General features: G+C 38.3%; 1 pseudogene; it reads right to left on the minus strand.

Moving 5' to 3' along the window:
• Positions 1–12,024: 12,024 nt before the first annotated feature.
• Positions 12,025–13,657, minus strand: LOC101717377 (glutamate dehydrogenase 1, mitochondrial-like; annotated as a pseudogene).
• Between the last annotated feature and the right edge of the window lie 12,091 nt (positions 13,658–25,748).

A 25,748-nucleotide genomic window follows, 5' to 3' on the forward strand; every position in this document is an offset into this window, starting at 1 on the left:
CTTTCCTGCACCACCCCTTACCCCTTCTAGAAGCTTCATGTTCAATAAATAGTGGCAAGCTCCAGGAGATGGTGTCTAAGCCAGATAAGAGCTTTGACCATCCTGGGTCCCCCATTTATGCATTAAGATCTTGTCTTTCTTTTTGTACCAGGGGTTGAATTTGGGACCTTGTGTTTGTGAGTCAGGCAGTGAAAACACTGAGCTAAATCACTGGCCGAGATCTTGTCTTTTTAAAAATTCATCCACCTTGACAGCTCCTGGTCCAGAGGAAGGGGCTTCCTGACCACCATCCCTCTTGCCACTCCTGGCCCCTGTCCCACCTCTCCCAGATCAGAGGAGGTGAGCCACTCAAGCACCAACAGCACCCCCCTGCCCCGCCCCCCCCAGTTGAAATGAGAAAACACATAAATAAGTCTCAAGACCAGACTTCCAGATCACCTACAGCAACCCCAAAGGGAAATGAGAGGAAACACTCTGATACTAAACCACCTGGACCTACTGAACTGGCAACAAAAGGGGATCTGGAAAAAATGAAATCAGAAATAATTTCTCAGATAGCTGGAGAAATTGTGCTCCTGGTGCAAGACATGATTAATAAATCTAGAGAGGAGCTGAGGAACATGATGGAATCCCAACATAGGAAACAAATGGAATCCATAAAACAGATGCAAATAGATTTCCAGTAGATGAAAAACTCCATTGAAAGTCTAAACAGAAGAATGAGCCAATGTGAGGACAGAAATTCAGATACAGAAGATAAGACTGCAATTAATGACCAGGAAAAGGAAAATTGCTTCAAAATTCTAAGGGAACATGAGAAATCAATCCAGCAGCTGCTAGATGATGCAAAGAAGAATAACATAAGACTGACTGGAGTCAATGAAGAAACGGGAGAGAGTGGAGATGACATAAAAAATCTCTTCACAGAAATAATGGCAGAAAACTGCCCAAGCAGGGGAAAAGACTTGACATACAGATGAGTGAGGCATATAGGATTCCACCTAGTCTTCATCAAAAAAAAAAAAAACTACACATAGGCATATAATTGTTAAGATTCCAGAAACTCAACAGAAGTACAAAGTTCTACAAGCAGTTAGAGAAAAGAAACAAATCACATACAAAGGAAAGCCCATCAGAATCACGGCAGACTTCTCAACACAAACTGTCAAGACAAGAAGAGCTTGGAGCGACATATTCCAAACCCTAAAAGAAAACAGCCTCCAACCCAGATTGATGTACCCTGAAAAACTATCTTTCAAAATGGATGGAGAAATAAAATACTTTCATGACAAAGAGCACCTTAGGAACTTCGTGAATAACAAACCAGCATGCCAAAAATTTTTACACAATATCCTAGGAACAGACATTGAGAATCACAACCCCAAGAAGCAAAGCAGAATGAACCCATCTGGTATGACAAGAAATTAAATGTAAAGGGGGAGAACCCAACAAAAAGAAAAAGTCATGGCAATGACAAGTCAATACATTTCAGTTATAACCATCAATGTTAATGGTCTCAATTCACCAATCAAAAGAAATAGACTGGCAGAATGGGTCAAGAAGCAAGATCCAACAATATGCTGCATACAAGAAACACACTTCATTCAAAAGGAAACTCATAGACTGAAAGTTAAAGGGTGGAAAACAATACTCCATGCAATGGGAACCTGAAAAAAAGCAGGAGTAGTTATCCTCTTTGCAGATCAAGTAGATTTCAAACCAACACTGATTAAGAGAGATGAAGAAGGACACTACATCCTTGTAAAGGGAAGAATCCAAGAGGAAGAGATGACAATCATAAATATCTATGCACCAAACACTCGTGCGCCCAACTATATAAAACAAATACTAACAGACATGAAAAGTCATATATGCACTAATACAATTGTAGTGGGGGACCTCAACACTCCACTGTCACAAACAGATAGATCAACTAGACAAAAAATAAGTAATGAAATACTAGAACTCAATTGGTTTCTTGAACAAATGAACTTAACAGATGTTTACATAGTGTTTCACCCCACAAAATCAGAATACACATTCTTCTCAGCTGCACATGGGTCGTTGTTTGAAATAGACCACATACTAGCTCATAGAATGTTTAAGTAAGTGCAAAGTAATTGAAGTTATCCCCTGTATATAATTAGATCATAGTGCAATGAAATTGGAGGTCCATAGCGAAAGAAACTGGAAAAATTTCATAAACACATGGAAATTGAACAACACACTTCTGAATAACCAATGGGTCACAGAGGAAATTAAAGAAGAAATCAGACAGTTCCTTCAATTAAATGACAATGACAATACAATATATACGAATGTATGGGACACAATGAAAGCAGTCTTATGAGGGAAATTCATAGTAGTGAATACACATATTAGGAAAAGAGAATGAGCCCAATTAAACAACCTGATATGGAACCTCAAGTTTCTAGAACAAGAAGAGCAGGACAAACCCAAAGCTCATACAAGCGAGGAAATTATAAAGATCAGAGGAGAAATCAATGCAATGGAGACTAAGAGAATGATACAAAAAATCAATGAAGCCAAGAGTTGGTTCTTCGAAAGAATCAACAAAATTGACAAACCTTTAGCCAACCTTGTCAGAAAAAGGAAAGAAAAGGCCCAAGTCCATGCAATTAGGAATGAAAAGGATGAAATTACAACAGACCTAGCCGAAATCCAGAGGATGATCAATACCTACTTCCAGAACCTATACGCCAATCAGATGGACAACACAGAAGAAATGGACAGATTCCTAGATACATATGAATTACCAAAGTTGAATGAAGAAGACCTAAAAATTCTGACCAACCCAATATCAACCAATGAAATTGAAAAAGTAATTAAAAACTTACCAACTAAGAAAAGCCCAGGCCCTGATGGCTTCACTGCTGAATTCTACAAGACATTTAGAGAGGAACTACTGCCACTACTCTTTAAACTCTTTAATGAAATTGAAAGGGAAGCAATACTCCTAAATTCATTCCTGGAAGCAAGCATCACTGATCCTCAAAGCAGAGAAAGACCCAATCGAAAAGGAGAACTATAGGCCAATCTCACTAAAGAACATAGATGCAAAAATCTTTAATAAGATACTGGCAAATAGAATGCAGAAGATCATCAAGAAGATCATACACCCTGATCAAGTGGGATTCATCCCAGGGATGCAGGGATGGCTCAACATATGCAAATCAATCAATGTAATACACTATATCAGTAGAGCCAAGGACAAAAACTATATGATTGCCTCAATACAGAAAAAGATGCAGAAAAAATGCAGAAAAAGTATTTGACAAAATCCAACATCCATTTATGATAAAAAACCTACCAAAAATTGGAATAGATGGTCTCTACCTCAAACTGATAGAAGCCATCTATGAAAAACCAACAGCCCATATCATACTAAATGGTCAAAAACTGAAATCCTTCACACTAAGATCAGGAACAAGACAGGGATGTCCCCTATCATTGCTCTTGTTCAATATAGTTTTGGAAACATTAGTCATGGCAATTAGACAAGAGAAAGAAATAAAAGGAATAAAGATAGGAAATGAAGAAGTCAAATTGTCATTATTTGCAGATGACATGATACTCTATATAGAAGACCCCAAGAACTCCACCAAAAGTCTTCTAGACTTAATAACAAAATTCAGTAAAGTAGCTGGACAAGGTCAACACACAAAAATCAATAGCTTTCCTCTACACCAATGACAAGCTCACTGAGAGAGAAATAGGGCAAATAATTCCTTTCACAATAGCATCCGAAAAGTGAAATACCTATGAATCAACCTAATGAAAGAAATCAAAGACCTCTTCTCTGAAAACTATAGCACTCTGAAAAGAGAGATTGAAGATGATATCAGAAAATGGACAGACATCCCCTGTTCCTGGGTAGGAAGGATCAATATAGAGAAAATGGCCATACTTCCAAACTGCTATATAGATTCAATGCAATTCCAACTGAGATTCCAGCAGCATACTTCATAGACCTTGAGAAAACAATCCAAAAATTCATTTGGAACAAGAAGAGACCCAGAATAGCAAAAACAATTCTAGGTAACAGAGAGATGGCAGGGTGTATCACAATCCCCAACTTGAAACTCTACTACAAAGCTACTGTGATAAAAACAGCATGGTATTGGCAAAGAAACAGACCTGAGGACCAGTGGAACAGATTAGAAGATGCAGAAACAATGCCAGACACACTCAGCCCTCTCATCTTTGATAAAGGAGCCAAACACCCTCACTGGAGGAAAGATAGCCTCTTTAATAAATGGTGCTGGAAAAATTGGGTTTCAACTTGCTAAAGATTAAAACTAGACCTATGTCTCTCACCATGCACTAAACTAAAATAAAAATGGATTAAAGGTCTAAATATTAAAATAGAAACACAGAACTGCTTGGAACAGAGGTTAGGTAGAACTATTGAAGACGTTTGTGTAGGAAAAGATTTTATGAACAAAACCTCAGTTGCCCATGAACCAGCACAAACAATCAACAAGTGGGATCTCTTATTAAAAAGCTTCTGCACAACAAGAGAAACCACCAGCCGTGTGAGGAGACAATCCACAATGTGGGAAAAATCTTCACCTGCTTTTCCTCAGACAAAGGTCTACTATCTCAAATCTATGAAAAACTTGAAAGATCAGACCTCCCAAATTTAAAGACCCAATCTGAAAATGGACATCTGAAATGAACAGACATTTCTCAAACAAAGAAGTAGAAATAGCAAATAAATACATGAAAAAATGTTCAACATCGCTGGTCATTCAAGAGATGCAAATGAAAACAATGCTGAGATTTCACTTCACTCCAGAAAGAATGGCTGCTATCATGAAGTCAACCAATAACAAATGCTGGCTGGGCTGTGGGGAAAGAGAAACCCTGCTCCACTGCTGGTAGGAGTGTAGACTGGTGCATCCACTGTGGAAATCAGTATGGAGATACCTCAAAGAACTAGGACTGGAAGTCCCATTTGATCCAGCTATTCCCCTGCTGGTTATCTTCCCCAACGAATTAAAAGAATCATGTCACAGTGATATATGTGTACCTATGTTCATAGCAGCACAATTTGTAATAGGTAAAACTTGGAAACAGCCCAAAGTCCCATCAACTGGAGACTGGATAAAGAAAATGTCTTTTTTTAAAATAAAATGGAGTACTACTCAGCCATAAACAATGAGAATTTAGAGCCATTTATAACTAAATAGATGCATATTGAGGCAATATTCTTAAGTGAAATAAATAGGACACACATGTATAAATGCCGAATAGTTTCTCTAGTGTGAGAAACTGAAAGTGTAAATAAGAACTAAAAAGTATAATAGATAATGTGTAATAGGAAGAAAAGGGGCAAAGGGGAAGTGGGAGGGGTAGGGGAAAGGAAAGAAGGGAATGGAATTAATATGAGAAAATGGAAAAATGGAAACAAAGTCTTTGTAAATAGGCAGGGATGGAGGGGTTGAAGGGAGGGCAGGGGAAAGGGGAAAAAAAAGAACCATGAGAGATTAAATAAAGGTGCAAATTTCCAACGATGAATGTCATTATATTGTGTTCCTAAAATGTTCCAATGATTAGAATGAATAATTGATAATGCAATATAGGATGAAAAGGTCTAAAGGGGTAGGGGAAGTGGGAGGAGCAGGGGAAAGGAAAAAAGGGAAAGGACAAATTATGAGAAATGAAAAAAATGGAACCAAAGTGTTTTTAAATAGGGAAGGGAGGGCTAGGAATGGGGAAAAATTAAGAACCAAGATGCATCATGTAAAGGTACAAGTTCCCAATGAGAAATGTAAATGTGTTGTATATCTAAAATATACCAATAAAAGAATTTTTTTAAAATCCTATTTTTCTAGAATTAATATCCAGAATGAATAAAGGATTCAAAAAATTATAACACCAGTATATGGGTGTTTTAACAATAATTTTGCCAGTCCATGAAGATGGAAGGTCTTTCTGTCTTCCAGTGTCTTCTTCAGTTTCTGCCTTCAGTTCTGTAATTTTCATTGTAGAGGGTTTTTACCTCCTTGATTAGGTTGATTCCTAGGTTTAGTTCTTTGATGCTACTGTGAATAGAATTATTTTTCTGATTTCTTTCTAAGCTAGTTCATTTTTGGTGTGTAAAATCACTCATATTGATTTTGTATCCTGAAACTTTGCTGAATTTGTTTATCATCTGTCAAAGTCTTTTGATGGAGTCTTGTCTTAGTTACTTTCTTAATTCTGGGACAAAATACCCAGCATACACAAGCTAAAGGAGAAGAGAAACAGTTCATGGCATGGCAGGCCAGAAGCTGTGAACTTTCCTTCTTTTCCTTTTTATTCCATTCAGGATACAAGCCTATTGGTTGGTTCCAACCACATCCAGGATGTGTCTTCCCTCTTAAATCCATTATCCATACCAGAACTGTGCTAAACCAATCAATAGATTAATGCAGGATCACACACTTGTGATCTGGTCACCTCCCAGAAGCCTCTACTATGAGTGCATGAGGCTTTGGGGGGCATTTAGATATAAGCCATAACAAGTCTTTAAGTCTTCTAACTATAAGATCATATCATCTGCAAATAAGGTTAATTTTATTTTTCTTCCAATCTTTTATTCATTTATTTATTTCATTTTATTTATTTTTATTTATTTTATTTATTTCATTTGTCTACATGCTTTGGTTAAAATTTCAGGTAGTATATTGAATAGAAATAGTCAGGACCTTGCGCTTGCCAGTCAGGTCCTACACCACTGAGCTACATCCCTGTCCTCTTGTTCCTTATTTTAGAGGAAATGATTTCAGTTTTTCCCCAATCAGAATGCTATTGGGTGTGGATTTGTCATATATAGTCTTTATTATATTGAAGTGTGATTCCTCAGTACCTGTTTTTTTTTTTTTGGACATATCACAAAGGGATGTTAAATTTTTTTGAAGGACTTTTTTTGTATCAATTAAAATGATCATGTGATTTTAATTCTTGAGTCTATTTATGTGAAGCATTATGGTGATTGATTTGTGTATTCTGAGTCATCCTTGTATCCCTGGAGTGGAACCAACCTATCACTGTGGTAGACTAACTAATAGTCAACTTGGAATGCCCGAATGAACTGAGTCAGTGTGGTCTGGGCGTGGAAGACCCACCTGAAGGTTGTTGTCAAAGACATAAAAAGAATGGAGGGGAACATCTTGGGCTCTTGATTTTCTAGAAGAAGCTTGCTGCTGTTGGTTTTCCGGATGCAAACTTGGCTGTTCTATCATTGGTGGAGCTTGGGCCCTCACTGTCACTGGGAATGGCTGCTGTTCTCATCAGGGGAGCTCTGATCTTCACTGTGAGCATCACTTCCTGGCTCCAATGTAGATCCCTCAGTCTGGTGGTATAAATCCTTCACCCCACTGGTGCAGGTTTTCTGGCTTCCACCATGGGCCTTTGGGCCTTCCAGGTTCAGAGCCTTGATATGGGCAAGCTTGAGACATTGCTGTGGGCTCTAGGCCATTGGCTGGACTCATGGAGGACACTGCCTTGGACTCTAGGCCTTTAGCTGGACTTGTGGGAGCCATTGCTGTGGGATCCAGACACTTGGCTGGATTCTTTAGGTCTCTAGTATGTGGCTAGATCTCTTACCCTCTTCTGCATTTGACTTTTTGGGTGACTATTATACAAATAATTCTATAAATTATATGCCCTGTATTAAATCTATTTCCATTGCAAACTCTGACTACAACATCATGGTGCATGATTTTTAAAAAATGTGTTGTTGAATTTGGTTTGCAAATATTTTATTCAGGAGTTTTGCAGTGATATTGGTTTATAGTTTACTTATGTTCATGTCCCATTTTAGTGTGAGGGTGATGCTGGCCTCATGATGACTTTGGAAGCATTCCTTTCATTTCTATTCATGGAATAATTTGAGGAGCATTTGTGTTAATTCTGCATTAAAAGTCGGACAAAATCTAGCAATAATCTATTTGATCCAGGGCTTTTCTTTGTTGGAGTGCTTTTTTATCACTGTTTCAATCTCATTGCTTGTTATTTGATCTATTTAAGTTTGATAAAATATACTCAGTTCAATTTTGGTAGGTCATATGTGTCAAGAAATTTATCCATTTCTTTTAGATTCTCCAATTTACTAGAATATGGGTTTTCAAAATAGTCCCTAATAATCACCACTCCTGTTCAATATCGTGCTGGAAATATTGGTCTGAGCAATTCAGTAAAAGAAAGAAATAAAAGGGATAATACATATGTGTGTGTGTATGAGAGAAAGACGTCACATTATCATTATTTGCATATAACATGATCCTTTACATAGGAGATCCAAAAATTTCCACCCAAAGACTCCTAGAATAAATAACCAAATTCAGTTGTGTGGTAGGATACAAAATCACCACACAAAAATCAATACAGTTCCTGTGAACTAATAATGAACTCACTGAGAAAAAAATTAGGAAAACAATGCCATTCACAATAGCATCAAGAAAAATTAAACAATTTGGAATTAACCTAATCAAAGAAGTGAAAAACTCTACAACAAATATGATAGAACTCTGAAAAAAAAAAGAGATTGAATAGGACCTCAGAGAATAAAAATCTACTCCTGTTCCTGGATAGGCAGAACCAATGTTGCCAAAATAGCCATACTTCTAAAACTGGTATATAGATTTAGCATGATCCAAATCAAAATACAAATAGCACTCTTCAAAGAACTGCAGAAATAATCCTAAAATTCATATGGAACCAGAAAAGACTGAGTAGCAAAAGCAATTTTGCACAACAAGAGCAATGCAGGAGGCATCACAATTCTTGACTTCAAGTTATATTACAAAGCTACAGTGAGAAAAACAGCATGGCACAAAACCAAAAATATACAGGAATGGAACAGAATAGAGAATGCAGAAACAACTCCAGACACTTTTGGCCATTTGATCTTTGACAAAGGTGCCAAAAACATATGCTGGAGGAAAGGTAGCCTCTAATAAATGGTGCTGGGAAAATGGAGTATTTACATACCAAAGATTGAGTCTAGACCCATATCTCTCACCATGCAGTAAACTAAAATAAAAATCAATCAAATATCTAAATTTTAAAACAGAAACAATCTTTTAAAAGATAAATAGATACAACTCTTGAAGGCATAAACATAGGCAAAGACGTTCTGAACAGAACCTCAGTTGCTCTAGAAATAACTTTGACTCATCAAATTGGATCATACCAAATTAGAAAACTTCTGCACAGTAAAGTAAATGACATAGTGAAGAGACAACCTTTGGAATGGAATTTTTTTGCCAGCTTCACTTTTGACATGGGACTATATAAAAAACTCAAAAAAATTAATCCCTCCAAATAAAAGACCCAATAAAAATAGGCAACTGAAATGAATAGACACTTCTTAGAATAAGTACAAATGGCCAATAAGTACATGAAAAAAATGCTCAACATCACCATTAGATATTAGAGAAATGCAAATTAAAATAACATTGAGATTCTGTTATTCCAAAAGGAATGACTATCATCAAGAAATCAAATAACAACAAATGCTGGTGAGACTTCAGGGATTAAGGAACTCTTCCACATTGTCAGCAGGAATGTAAACTCATACAACCACTATGGAAATCAGTACGGGGATTCTTTTTTTTTAGTACCAGGGATCGAACTTGGGACCTTGCACTTGCAAGGCAGGCAGCGGAACCACTGAGCTAAATCCCTGGCCCAATATGAGGATTCTTTAAAAAAAAAAAAAAAGCATAGGAATTCCGTTGGCCCAGTTATTACCCTTCTAGGTATCTCCTTGAATAAGTTAAAGACATCATATTACAGTGATACATGCATGCCCATGTTTATAGCACACAATTCAGAATAATTAAACCTAGGATGTAGTCTATAAATCCATCACCAGATGAATGGATCAAGCAAATGTGGTATTTATACACAATGGAGTACTTCTCTGCCATAGAGAAGGATAAACTTGAGTCATTTGTAGGAAAATGGATGCACTTTGAGATTATAATGTTAAGTAAATTAAATAAAACACACACACACAAACTTAAACATCACATAGATTCTCTTATATGAGAAATCCCAACTATAACTATAACTAACTATAACTGTATAACTATCACTACAACTAAGAGAAAAATAAAAGATAGGTGATAGGAAATAGGGAGATAATTCTTTCCCAAAAAGGAAAGGGACAAAAAGATAAAGGAAGGGGGTTGGTAGAAAAGAAAAGGGGATAGAAAAGAATTAAGATGCATTATGTATAACTATCAGTTTCTCATGATCATGAAATAATCATGATGTACTACCAACATGTGTTAATAAAAAATGAAAACTATAGAAAAAAGAAATACAATAAAAACCAGTTAAAACAATGACTCTACTATCATTATAAATAAAAAGAATGAAGCACTATTAATGTAAACTAAAAGGTTAAAAATTAATAAAGCCTATAGGTAATGATAATTTAAACATGGAGTTATGGGGACAGGGAAAATGGAAGGTGGAAGATTAAAAAAAGAAAAGGAAAGAGGAGGAAAGGAAGAAAAAAGCAAGAGATTAAAAATCCAGTTAAGGAATAAAAATAAAATGCAATTCAATAAAAATAACAGAAGGGCTGAGGATTTAACTCAGTGGTGCTGCTGCCTGCCTCGCAAATACAAGGTCCTGAGTTCAATTCCTGGTATCAAAAAAAAAAAAAATCCAGAAAAAAACAACAAACAAGAAAAAGAAAAAAATGAAGAAAAGGAAAAAAGAAAATAAAGATATAAAGAGGAAAAAAAAGATGCCAAAGAAAAAGGAGGAGGTGGAGGAGATGGAGGAGGAGGGGAAAATTGAGTCAAAAAAATTGCTCCACACCGAGGTGTTTGGATGGTGTGATAGATAAGTGTGGTGTCATCTTGAATAAGAAGGACCCAGCTGATTGGTTTAGCACAGATCTGGGTGTATCTGAACAATAGATTTACTGAAGATGTGAGACCCACCCTGGGTGTGGGTGGCGCCAATCAATAGGCTTTTAACCTGGAAGGAATAAAAAGGGAAAGAAGGGTCTCACTTCTGTTTCTTTTGAGTAGCTCCACTCTTTACCATTGTTTTTGGATGTCCCTGTCCAGGCTTACAGCACATATTCTTCAGCCTTGTGGCATAGACTCTCAACCTTCCAGCACAGACCCTTATAGTCTTTCAGCATAGACCCTCCAGCTTCCTGATATGGACTCACAAACAACTCTGCAGTGATCTCTGGGCTTTTGACTTTTGACTAGATCCTTTGGATCTCCAGTACACAGCTCTTTTGCATTCTTCCATACCTGACTCTGCAGAAGTCCATTGTAAATCTACCTTATTTATCTCTATATCTATCTATCTATCTATCTATCTATCTATCTATCTATCTATCATCTATCTATCTATCTATCATCTATCGTCTATCATCATCTATCTATCTCCCTGTATCTCTTATATTAAACCTATTCCTCTAGTGAATGCTGACTGATAAAGATGAGCAAAGTTTCTTTCTAGACCTGTAGTATTGGTAAGGAGAAAGAATAGTGAGTCTCAACTGGAGCCTGTTGTGTTTGTATACCCCTGTAACTGGTTCTTGCTATGTGGATGCTTAGCTCTGCCTGGTCTGTATGACTTGTCAGGGTCAGTCCATGGTATGTTGTCTACCTTAGGGCTGTATTCACTCTAGAGGCTTTTAGTGTTTGTTTGTATCCTTTTTATCACCTGAGCCACTGCTACCCCCATTGTTTTGACTGCCTTCCTGGTCAGCACTGGCAGGGCTGGGAGCCCCGGAGCAGGGCAACACAGTCAGGGAGGCAGTTCCAGGCAAAATACCTGTGTGGCTCTCTGGCATAGCTTGTGCATGATCCCTAGCCTTATCTTCCTTCCTCCTAAGGGGCTGATTTGGCCTGCTGGGTTGAGAATGTGTCCATTATCTACTGAGTCATGGGAAAGATTGTTGTGGTTACGTGTAACCTGTGAGAGGGTTGCAGAAGGTACAGGTGGAGGGGTAGCAAGGCAGCTGGCCCCCAGCATCTATGTGAAGGTCACGTTGGCTTCATTGTACACTTTGAAGACTTTCTCAATGGCATTGATGTAGGCAGCTGTCCTCAGGTCCAAGCCCAGGTTATACTTCAGGCTATGCGCATGATTTGCCTGGCAGAATGCTCCATCATGTAGGCTAAGCCCGAGTGTATGATGTCTTTCTCTGATGCCCCCGATATCTTGTCCTGGAACTCTGCTGTTGGGACCATAGGAATTGTCCAGCCATGCTTCCCAAATTTTCTAAGCTTTCTTGAACAGACATCAGCAAGTGGTAGTTAGAAATCCTTTCATATTTGAAGGTCAATCGACCATAGCTGACATGATTTAGATTCCTCAGCCACTCAAAGTAAGATACTGTCACTCCTCCAGCATTCAAGTAGAGATCTGGAATAACCATGGTGTTCCTCTCCAGGAAAGTCTTATCAGCTTCTGGAGTGGTGGGTCCATTGGCACCTTCAGCGATGATCTTGGCTTTGACTCTGGGTGCATTGGATTTGGTCAATTGCTTCTCACTGGTAGCAGGGATCAATCAGGATGTTGCAGTCAGCCTCCAAGATGCTTCCTTTGTATACCTTTGCCATGGGGAAGCCCAGAATTGATCCATGTTGCAACTTAAAATCTTCCAGTTCTTTTGCATCAATACCATCTGTATTATATATACTCTCATTAGACTCCCCAACAGCAACACATTTAGCACCAAAATGATGTAAATATCTCATAGAGTGCAGGCCCACATTACCAAAGCCCTGAACAATAAATGTTTTATCTCCAAAGCCGGGTGTCATTCCTAAAATGCTCATGTAAGAAGCTTCATTGATGAAGTTCTCAATCCCATGGAAAACCCCTCGGCCGATTGGGGAGATCCGCCCAATGGATGCCTCCTTGACTGATGGGCTTCCTGGAAACACAGGCATGTGCATTAATGTCATAGTGCCCTATGGTGCTGGCATAGGTATCCGCGATCCAGGACATCTCCCGCTCGCCTGTGCTCGTGTCTGGGGCAGGCACGTCAATGCCAGGACTGATAAAACCCTTCTTTGCTAGCTCCATGGTGAACCTTCTTGTGATCTTTTCCAATTCATTGTCTGAATAGCTCTTGGGGTTGATATTAACACCTGCTTTAGCTCCATCAAATGGCACATCAACCACTGCACACTTGTACGTCATCAGCGAAGCCAGCGCCTTCACTTCATCCACACTCACATAGGTGCTGTACCAGATGCTTCCCTTGCACGGTGTGCAGTGCTGGCTGTGCTGGGCGCAGTAGCCCTCGATGACCTCCCGGGAGCCGTTGTGGTGCCAGATGGGGAAGGAGACGCTCAGAACGCGGGTGCAGGGCTTGATGATGCGCAGGACCCCACGCACGCGGTTGCGCTTCTGCTCCTCGCTCTCGCGGGTGCGCAGGAGCACGAGCTTGTCCACGATGTTGGCGCCGCGGTCGAAGAGGCTCCCCACAATCTTGAAGAAGTTGGGGTCGTCCTCGCGCTCGGCCGCTGCATCGCTGTAGCGGCGGCAGGCAGGCAATCCGAGGGCTGGCAGTGGGGAGGCGACTGGAGGCTCGCGGGCCCAGCAGCCGGAGGGCAGCGCGGGTCAGGAGCAGCGCCTCGCCCAGGCGGCGGTACATGGCTGCGGCAGAGGCGAGCGGGGCTGAGGCGAGGAGGAAGCGCTCGGCGACCACTGACTGCCCTTTTAAGCAGCAGCTTCCTGCCCCCGCGACTGTTCCCTGCCTTCCGCCGCTGTCGCCAGGCTGGGAGGACAGGTTTCAGGCCGCCCAGGGCGCCGGGCCTCCGTCCCATCCCGGCCTCGCCCGGCCTCCAAGGCGGCGGCGCATGTCGGGCATACCTGTGTTACAAGAATCTTGAGATCCTCTGGAGTCCAACGGAACTCTCATCTTTAGAACATAAATGCTAATATGTTGGCTTTGGATTTGGAAACACTAAGATTCAAATTCTTCATTGTAGGTACAGGCTTCATAAGATAGGCATATTTAAACTCTTTGCTTCATCTTTAAATAAGGATGTTAAGACCCAGCGAGTGGTAGAAAGCTTGCCTAGCATGTGCAGGTCCCCCAGGTTTGGTCTCCAGGACTGCAAATAAAATAATATTGCAAAAAGATAAAAAAGGTTATAAATACCTTCTTTACCGTATTTTGTTCATAGGTTATTGTGATTATTATATAAAATATGTATGCCAGGTCCTTAATATAGTCCTGCAAGTTAAAAATTATTATTTACTACTTCTATCCTGTGTTAATTTTTTTCTGACATTGAACTATTACAGCATGTTTTTATTGGTCTCACTCATTTAATATTTTTTTTGCCTCTCATTGTTAATCGATTATTGTTTCTTTTGCTTGAGTCTTATTATGTCCTAGATGCTATATTTCTTAGGGTGAGGATCATGCTTTGTATTCCTTTATGTTTCTCTCATTACCTAAAACAGTGCTTTGCAGTACATTGATTACCTATCCTTCTCTATACTTATCAGCCATGTTCATGGTATTATGACTATGTGCTTTATCCTCAGCTCTTTTATTCTCAACCTATCAATTTTTCCATTATTTTGGTCTTAGCCCTAGGGTTTTCAATGATTTATCCATCAGGTATTTATTAAGAATTTACAATATATTAGACATATACTCTACTCTGGATATATATTTTGAACAAAAACCAACATATTTTTTGACTTGTGGAACTTGTCTATTAGAGAAAAACTGACATTTGTCAAATATTCACAGAAACAAATACATATGGTTCTATGAGAAAACTGACATATCAAATGCTCATACAATGATATGTGACATGATAAGCAACTGTAATGGGGAAATTTGACAGGAATATTTGATACCTGAAGAATGAATAAAATTCATCTGGGTGAAGAGATAATGGAGGAGCATGGTATGGGAAGGCACATGGTAGGTATGATAAAGGGCACAGCTGGGTTCTACAATTGGGAAAGTGGGCCTGGGAGTGGGCCAGGCCAGAAGTGAGGTAGTGACATGGACAGACATATCATGATCTTGCTTTCAGACATTATAATCTGGAAAACTGTCATGCTCATATTTTAGAATCTTAGAAAATGTACTTATTTGAAGAATATACTCATAAAGGAGCAATTGTACAATCTGTTGCTTCCAGGTATGAGTCTAAGTAATAGGAACTAAAAGGCTAGTGTGACCAGAGCTCAGAAAGTGGGTTAGGATCCAGGGAATAAATGTGGTTGGAGAGGTAGACAGGGTCAGATCACACACACAGAATTCTGTACTAGGTAAAGGAGATTCATCCCAGGTGAAAGATAGTTTTAAGCTAGAGGGTTAATAGGGTCAGATTTTCATTCTGAAGGAATATCTTTGACTTTTATGTGGAGGAGGAGGACTTCCCTGAATCACTTTTGGTCTCTCCTTTTTTGCATGAAGTAGGATGTTGTTATATAGCTAATATTTATGTTAATCTACTCCACATTACAGTACTTCCTTCCATTCAACTATTTGTATGTCAATTAGGATTTGGTTTACTATGAGTAACAAGAATCCTGAAAAATGACTTAAACAAATAGAAATTTGTTTTTCTCTCATATAGAGTTAATCTGGAAGCAAGCATTTGAGATTAGTATGGAAGGTTAATAGACATCAAGGAGTTAACAGTCTTTCCTGTGGCACTACCAGCTTAACATGTCCTGTCTCCTGCTTCAAGATGGCCACCTGGATTCCAGACTTCAAATGGGTTTTCTACTTTACCTCAAGCAGAAGAGACTAATAAAAGTGAAAAACATGTCTTTTCCCTTTATGGGATTCCTGGAAATTTCACATAATGTTTCCATGTTCTAGAATTTAATTACATGCCAACACTCAGCTCCAATAGATGTTGGAACATAGAATCAATTTGTGTGGCCATGTGGCTAGCTAAAAAATAAAAATTCTTTTCTATTCCTCTATAAGAAGGGAAATGTGAATATTGAGAACAAATCTGGGCCTTTGGCCATATTCTCTTCCTTCGTAGGGAAACAGCCCCTGAATCCCAATAAGCTACTAATTCAATTAATTCAAAGTTTAGGATCTCTGGAAGTTAGGCCAAACTATCCAGGAGATAGGTATGACTTCTCATGCTCTAGCAGACCACAAACTAAAAGGCAAGCTGCTTGCTATAAACATATCCAATATTTAATATTGGAAAATAAACAGGCCAAACAGCAGTAAAAACTCCCATTTAGAGATCAGGAGAATGGAAACAATCATTAGTCATTCATCCCTAGAAATTACAAATTTACCATAGGCAGGAACAGTGTGGATAAATTCCTTGGTTAGCTACCTGTAAACCCTTTGTTCTGCTCTCTGGAAGGAATTCACTTATCTATTTTCCTCTGTTTCTAGCTTTGTTCCTGGGGTAGTTTCATCTTTCCTATTTTCATTTTCATTCCAGGACACTGTTGAGAACAGTGGATAGAAAGCCCTTCTTGAGACTTGTGGAATTTTTTCAGATTATTTACTATTTCTGTGTTTTGGGGGCCCAGGAGTTGTATTGTGAAGGCTAGTTGTATACTTTTATTTTCTAAAGATGGCTGTAGCAATAACTGCCATCTTCTTATTTTTTCTTACAGTATGGCCTTGCTATTTCCCCATGAAGAAATGGAGTCTATCTACCCTCTTCTTGAACCTTGAGTCTTTTTGCTGTTCTATCCAATAGAATATGGTAGAATAGCATCATGTAACTTCCCAAACTTGCTCTTGGAAACTAGTCTCCATGTTATAATTATGTGGAAGCCCAGGCCAAGTGGAGAGGTTACATGTACCACGCTGATTCAGTAACTTCTCCTGGGTAATAGCTCGCAGCCAGCATAAATCACTAGACAGTGAGAGCAATTAAGCCACTGCTGTTTGCAATTTCATTGAGAGACCTTAAGTTTGAACTATCTGAGCATAGTCATTGTCCATAACTGGGGATGGTAATAGTAATAACAGATTGCTGTAGTTTCATACACTGTTACACAGCAAGAAATAATTGATACAAGGCTTTTGCAAGCTGAGTATGAAGGTTTTCCAAATATAGTTCTCTCTCAAAACAAACAAAAAGTCAAAAAAGTGATCTAGTACTTTATTCACTTCTGGTTAATTCCATGTATAAGTAACTATATTCACAGTTCTTGAATAAAGTTTTAAAACTGTGATCTTTATTTATTGTTTTCTTGATTTCTCCATACCTTTCCTCTCATGTTGATGGTGGCTATTTTGTGATTCAAATAATGAGTTTCAGGTGAAGAAAACACCCTTAATATCGTATTTGTTGTTAGGCTCATAACCTTTTTAATGTGAGCATAAAAGTAATATCCTGTTAAAGCTTTTATTTCTTGGTCACCTGATCTCTGCAATTCTGTTTCAGAATGAGGTACTGAAGCTGTAGACTTTTTCAATCTAGCAATGTTGAAAATCATAGGACTCCTAACATATCTGTACATAAGGCCATAATCAGAGGCTGCTCTCTGCACCTTGCATCTCTGCTTGCAGAGTGTCTAGTCTGGCCTGAATTTAACCTTTTCTTGTAGTACGTTACTGACAATATTAATAAGAAACCAACAATCACCAACATTCTATATCTTTGCTATCATTTCCCTTAAGGCCTTCTTTGCCATGTCATCTAGCTTGCAAGGTGTCTTAGTCACTTTCCTATTCCTAGGACAAAATACATGACAGTCACAATTTAGAGTAGGAGAAATTTATTTTTACTTATGGTTTCTGGGGACTCAGTTGATGGAGATCTGGCTCTTAGGCAGAAATCACATGGTGGAAAGGCATAGTACATGAACACTGCTTACCCCATGGCAGCCAGAAAGCAGATTGAGAGAGGGAGGAGTGAAAGACAAAAATATACCCTACCAGGTTATGCCCTCAGTTGCCCAACTCTTCTGACCTTGCCACATCTCTAAACATAAGAAACTGTTTGGGGACATTTTAGATATAAATGATAACATTTGTCCCTGGCTTCAAAAGGCTCATGTCTATCATATGTGAAGCGTATTCTACTTCTAAGAGTCCTTAAAATCTCAACAGCTTTTGCATTTTTCAAAAGTTCAAGTCAAAGTCTTTCTTCCTTTCCTTCCTTCCTTCCTTCTTTTCTTTCTTTTCTTTTGTTCTGGAGATTGAATTAAGGACTTTGTGCTTACAAGGCAGGCATGGTGCTGCTGAGCTAAATCTCCAGCTCAAAGCCTCTTCTAAGGCAAACTATTGATGATCAACCTATGTAAGATTAAGAAATAAGTCACATAATCTCAAGGTCCAATGGTACAGGGTAAATATTCCCATTACAAAATGGAAGAATAGGGGCATAGAAAAGAATCAGCCCAAAGCAAGACTGAAACCACATAGAGCAAAATTAAGTTCTGTAGCTTCATACCTGGCATCTGGTACATGGCAGTAAGATGTGAGTTCTGAAGGACTTGGGCACCCCCACCCAATGGGCTTGCTGGTTAGAACCACACTGCCTGTTTCTTCGACTGGCTCCATTCATGGCCTGCAGAGTTCTTTGTCTAACATTCCATGTTCCTGACATTTCTGACTTCCTAGTGTTTCCACTGTTCCTTTGACTTTAATACCACAGTTTCACACACTGCCCTCTCAGGGGCTTCTTGTCTAGCCTCCAAGGTCTTCCTCTGAAATTTGGATAGAAGTTTCCTTGATCCCGTAACTCCTGCATTCTGCATGCTGGTAAAACCAGCATCATGTAGATGATGCCAAGGTCTGCCACCAGTGTGGAATATGCTGGACTTCTTTGGATCATGACTGCAGTAGCCTGTGAATGCCTTGATGACTGAGCTTGATGAAATGGATCTCAGGTAACCAAATCCTTAGGAGGCCCTTCTTTAATAGGGGCCACAAGGACTCTCTTCTCAAATGAAAGGTTTACAGTTTTTCATGTTTGAGCCTGTGATCTATGGGGTATTGCTGTTTTCTGATATGACTTCAGTCATCATCCCTGTACAGTGTATTCAGTTCCTTCTTAATGGCTTTAATCTCTTCAGCAGCCACACCTCCTTTGGTTCCAACTTTTCATGTGATTCCTTTTGGACTTTCCAAATTTTTATGCTCTGCCCTTTGACTCCAATTCTCACTATCAGTCTACCTAAAAGCAGCCCAAATCACCTATGCCACAGCCTGAATGGTGGCCCTCTTGAAATTTCCTCTGCCAGAGTAATTAGTCCACTTCCCTTAACTTTAGTCTCCTGGAAAGTCTAAGCATGTAGACAAAATATAGATAAATTCCATGCCAGAATGTAACACACATGGACTCTAGTCCAGTTTCCGATAGAGTCTTCATTCCCAACTGAATCTTCATGGATGTGGCCTTTACAGTTTGCCTTCCCATCAACTTTCTGGTCTTTTGAACTCTGACTAGAATCACTCATTAGGCTCTGTTTACAGCATTCTGGGGCTTTTTTATCCTGCATCTCCAAATTTTTCTGAAAAACTCCCACAGATCAGCTTTAGAGGCTTCTAAACCACATGTTCAAGTACAGTCACAACAGTCATGACTCCTTCCTGGTACCACTTTTTTGTCACTGAGACAAAATACCTGATACTTGCAACTTAAAGTAAGAGAGGTTTATTTTCATTTATAGTTTCCATAGTTGGCTGGCTCAGGGCAAAAAATGCATGGTAGAGTGGCACAGCCAAGGAAAGCTGCTCATGCCATGGCAGTCAAGAAGCAGAGAAAGAGGAGGAGGGGCTGGGGACAAGAATACTCTTCCAAGTTACACAACCATTGACCTGCCTTTTCTGACCAGGCCCTGCCTCCAGACACTTGAGACTTCTGGGGAAGATTTCAGACCTAAACCATAACACAAAGTAAACCAATTTGTTTGGTCAAGACATTTGATTGAACAAATTTATGATATCATGAAATGTGGGTGACTAGAGTTCCACTACACAATGACTAGATGATTTTCATGTGCTGCCCTCCATATCAAGAGGTCAATGCTCAGTTTGTTTTAAATTCTATCATTTTCAACACTCATTTCCAGTTATCTTCATTTTGAATCACTTTGGATTAAATTCAGCTATGATTAACAGATAAAGTAATAATGGCTTGTACAAGATAGAAGTATATCTCTGTCTATCACAGAAGACTCCAGGGTAAGGTAATCCAGGTAGTCTGGTAGTTTCAGGATTAAGCTCATCTATTTTGATGCTCTGATAGTCTTAATCTGTTGTCTTCATCATTTAGGATACCTTCATGAACTCTAGTCATCACACACACTAGTTAGTTGGAAGAAAGAGACAAGCAGAGAAGAGCATGCCTTTTTTCCTTTAAGGATATTTATTAGAAGTTGTACACAGTGCTTCCATATATGCCTCACTTACCAGCAATTACTCACCTACATGTGCTAAACTAGGGGGACAGATGGGAACTGTCTTTATTTTGAGAGGTCATGTGCCCAGAGTAGCCATTATTTTCATCTTCTTTAGTCACTTACCTATGTTTTAATTTTTTAGCATAGTTTTCTTATGAATTTAAACTTTTAAAATTAACTGCACTGCATGAGGGAAACATTTCTGATAGAGCTGAGAAAATCCAGCCTCGTAAGGATCCTAGGTATCTGAACGCCAGGACTTCACTTATCCCTTGTACCACCAACTCTCAGCCATTCTCATAGGCAGTGCTGATCCTACCAGAAGTGTTTATTGTTCTTTGAGGGAGGCAATTAGAAATTTCCAGTAAGCTTTAGATTTTATAAGAACCCCAGGGCTCATTTCTGCATTCCTCTCAAAAACTTGACTATTGCCCCACCCCACAGTTCAACAAACATTGTCAAATCTTATTCTAGAAAAATAAATTCTGTTTGTTCAAATGAAAGATGGTTTTTGTTTGTTAACAACAAATTGATACAACTTTTCTCATTATCTTTAGAGAAAGTTAATAGATATTGAAGTGACAGAAGATCACTACATTTCATTCATTCATTAAAAATATTAATTTGTTACTTACTTGATAACAGACACAATGCTGCCATTAGGTGATGTGAAGAAAATAGCCATGATCTTGACTGTGGTGTCTTGAATAATGACTCATAGAGCTATTCAGATTCTAATACATGGAATTTATGAATGTATTAATTTACATGATGAAAGGGACATTGCAAGTTTGATGAAGCTGAGGACCTTGAGTTTAAGATATTATTCTGGATTATCTGGGAGGGCCTGAGATACAATCATGTGTCTTAAGAGGTGGCAGAGGGAGAGTCAAGAGAAGAGGAAGAGATAATATGATGAAGTAGGGCAGAGGAGTGGGATGCTGAGCCATAAGTCAAAGAAGGATGACACCCTTCAGGAAAAGGAAAAAATATTGAAGACTCTTCCTGGAGCCTTGAGAGGAGTGTGACCCTACCCATATTACTATTTTAACCCCCTTTGAAACTGCTGGGCAGTTTATGGTCTCCAGAGCTGTAAAGAAATATATTTCTGTTGGTGTAAGCCACTAATTGTGTGGCCATTTGTTATAGAAGACACAGGCAATGCATATATTGCCTTTTGCAGTGTTTATAATCTAGTGGGTTAAAAGACAATTAAAAGGAAACTGGGAAGAGTGGATTAAAGGCCAGGGAAGGGAACAGTCAGAGATAGCTGGAAGTATTGAGATTTTAAAAGTCACTTAGTTTCTGAAGTGGAGAGTGTTTATTGTGGCAGCGTGGGCTATGGATATGGTGGCAAAAAATGGCACTGAATGCACCCTTATGTGGGATCTGGATGCTGAAAGCTCAAGTCAAACTTAAAGGTTCCTAATAATAGAGTGGATTAATAAAAAGCTCCTTGTACCACGTCATTCTTTCCAGGACCCATTCCTGGGCTTTTGAGATTTAGATATTTTGCTTTATTATTTTTTCTTTTCCTAAGCATGAATGTTAAAGACACCTTCAGTGCTCCTGAAGATCTCTTTTTGCTTCCTCTCCCCTGATCTTCAGACACATACACCTACACAGCTACTCAATATTTTCACTAGATAATAACAAAAATCTAAAGCTTGATACCCCAAACATTCCTTTATCTTAAACCTGTTCCTTGCCTTGGAAACTAATACCTTCTTTCTTCTGTCATTCAACTCAGATGTCTTGAAGTTGCCTCTGATCCCTGTTTTCTTTCTCATCCCAGGTCACTTCTCTAGTGGCCCATCTCCAATGAGGTGCCACCTCCTAACAAAGTCAGTGGCCCCAAGATCCAGTCCCCTTCCACAGGGCTGACCTCTGAACACATGAGGCTTTTGAAGGACATTCTAATCTAGAGCATAACAACATCCCTGCAAAGCATTCTGCTGCTGTTCAGGAGTAAGAAGTCTGGACATTAGTAGATGATTTCAAGTTCTAGGTGATTTCTCAACACTGGCCCAGGGTGCAGGTTAAGGTGATGCCAGTGCAGTTTGGGAGTAGGAGGCTGGATGGAGGTTCTTTGTGACTCCATCTCCAGACAGGTATCGAGACTCAAATACCAAATTCTTCTGTCCATTATACATATGTAAGCCCTTTGCTTATATTCAAGCTAACTGATGCATTTGTTTTACAGTATATGTGTTTTACAAATGAAGGATTTATCATTAATTTGAAATACTTAATATCAAAAGTTTAATTGGGTTTAAAATCTCTTCATGTTATTATAAGAAATGCCATAGTTACATTGGGCAATGGAAGAGGTCTTAAATTTCTTAAATATAATTTCTGCTGTTGTAAATTTTTGAAGGGTTACATAAAAGGATTTTATTTCTTTTTTATTACCTACTAGAAAGAACAGAGTTTTTCATTGATGGTGCCCATCAAGAATTTATAGAGATCATCCTTAAAATGTCTTGGACAGGAATTGAATAAAACCATTTTCATTTCAACCATGCATAAAATTTTTATATAAAGTTTTTTTAATAGTTAAAATGGCCTCATTAAAATGTTAAAGTATTTTAATTGGGAATTTTAGAAAGATTGTATAATTAATGGCTTCTCTAACTCTTTGTGTACTATATATTTTTATAATTGTGTAAGGAAATGGTAATGACTTTTAAACCAGGTTTCACATAGAAGTGCCTCAGTCCTTTCCAATTTACCTCAGAGTGTTACTGTAAAAACATTATTTTACTATTCTTTAAAAAAATAGTGACAAAATATACATAACATAAAATTTACCATCTTAACCATTTTAAGTGTAGAGTTTAACAGTGTTAAGTATGTTTATACTGTTGAACAACCAATGTCCAGAACTCTTCATCTTGCAAAACTAAAATTGTATAACTTTAAACTACTACTCCCCAATCTCTTCTCTTCCAACCCTAGTAAATCACCATTCTACTTTTTGATTCTATGAATTTTTACTACTGTAGGTATTTCATCTAAATGGAATCATAAATCTGTCTTTTTGTGACTAGATCATTTTACTTAGCATAATATCCTCAAGGTTCTTTCATGTTGAAGCATATTAGACTTTTCTCCCATTTAAAGCCTGAACAACATTCCATTGTATGTAATACCACGTTTTGTTTATCCACTCATCTACTGATTGATACTTAGTTTGATTGCAACTGTTGGCTATTATAAACAATGCTATTATGAATATAGATATATGCTATCTCTTCCAGATCCCAATTTCAACTCTTTTGTTTATATACCCAAAAGTAGAATTGCTAGATTATGTTGTAGTTGTATTTTAAGTTTTTTTGAGAAACCACAATAGTTTTTCTCCATAATGGGTGTAATATTGTACATTGTCCTCAACAGTACACAGGAGTTCCATTTTTTCCATATCTTTTCCAACACATATTATTTTCTACTTTTTGTAAAGTAACCTAACGGATGTGAGGTAGTCTATATGTTCTGTGGCAAGTACTACCCTATAGTTAGATGAACACTCTGATGGTAAGAAGGAGTAATAGGACTCATCCTAACTGTCCCCATTAATTCTAATTACCAAATTGAATGGATCAACAAGGGCTGCTATTAAAAGGTTAGGCCTGTCTGGAGGAAATAAGTCATGGAGAGTTGACCTTGAGGACTGCATTTGGTCTCTGCCAACTTCTCTCTGGCTCTTACCCTGATCTGTTTCCTGGATGACATGAGTTGAGCAGTTTTCCTCTGCTGTGCTCTTCCGCCATAATGTGTCAGTCTTGGAGCACAGACAACATGAACTGAAACCATGAGCCAAGATAAACTTCTCCTTTAAGTTGTGGATATTGAGTTTTGTCCCAGCAGTAGGAAAGTTGACCAATACACTAACTCATGACAACTGGCAGGAGAGTTAGCTGTGCTGTATCCCAGTAGGAGATACTGCTGGGCAGGACACACAAGACCATTTTGACTAAGAAACTCTTTAGTTTATTTACATTATTTGCAGCCTGGTTAATGGTGGCATACAGCAAGCCTCACAAATTCTCAAATTCACTGGCATGACCCATTCTTTTGAGAATTTTAATGTACAGTGCAAATCTTACATGATCTTGACAACTGTCCTCTGTATTAACTTAACCCCAATGATTTCTTTTCACTTGTGACCAGGGCGTGTCAAACCTGAGCACTCCCTTTTTATCATGCCTAATTCCCTCTAAGAGTCTTACTGACCAAGATATATTCTTTTTGAGAACTGAAACATGCTTATCTAACTTGTCTAATACAATATGTAATTTTATATAAGAAACATACAGACTCTCCTCAAATAGGCATTGTTTTATAACTATGGCTTTTATTTAAAAAACTAATAAAATACATTTTCTACATTCATTTCTTTTTTTTAATGCTTTAACTTCATTTCTCTTTAATTAAGAAATGGAGAGAGGCCAAGTTTAAAACAAAGTAACACTTATTTTGGCAAAATAGCAACCAAAATCTAAAATGCCTAAGCTATGTGTCCAAAAGTAAAAGGCATTAAAGAGTAAACCTTAACACCAGAGGGGAGAAAAAAAAACTAGCATGCAACACAGATAGGATATATCTAAACATTCTGAGATTATAATTTAAGTCTTAAGGATAAAAACTGAAAAACTATACTCAGTGTTTGCTAGAGATTTAGGTGCACATGTTGTCCCCCAACAAAAATTGTAAGTTATTTAATCACACCTGAAAGTCTGAATTTTCTCTCAGTACAAAGCAACCATTACATACACATAGAACACTTGTTTGTTAATATATAATTTCCCTGGCTCATCCAATGGGCAATGTACATGACTCTGAAGACTGCACTTGGGACAAGTGTATGTGAACTGAAAAATTACAATCCTAGTTTCAAAATTTGCTCTTAAAAATTTATAGGATACTTGGGTCATTTTTAATTCTCAGATAAGATGTTGCACTGTCATCTGATTATCAGTCTCCCTCAGTCATACATTCATATCTTAACCCAACTAATTTCCCTTGATCAACAAGTAAATTTCCTCTTGGTTGGCCTATCAATCTGTGTCTGGCTGGGGAGAGAAATATAATTCCTGGAAATATTTAGCAGAGTAGTATATTACTTATCATTTTTATCTAGAGTTTTGTTCTGACCTCGACAATTCCAATCAAAATAAAACTCAAAGCAAAATATAGACAAAAGCTCAGACAATGTGTAGCTCCTAAATGTTTTCTTCAAATTCAAAGGCAATCTCAATTTTTCTCTCTTGAAACTCTTTTTTTCATTGCTCTACATAGACCTTATTCTTCTAGACCAGCTTGACATTAGTTTCATGAAGTGGCCTGACTCTAATTATGCCTAAGTGCTTGAA

The sequence above is a fragment of the Heterocephalus glaber genome, unplaced genomic scaffold, assembly GCF_053883595.1.
Source record: "Heterocephalus glaber isolate CG9 unplaced genomic scaffold, H.glaber_assembly_v1.0 deba00001457, whole genome shotgun sequence".
Lineage (NCBI taxonomy): Eukaryota > Metazoa > Chordata > Mammalia > Rodentia > Bathyergidae > Heterocephalus > Heterocephalus glaber.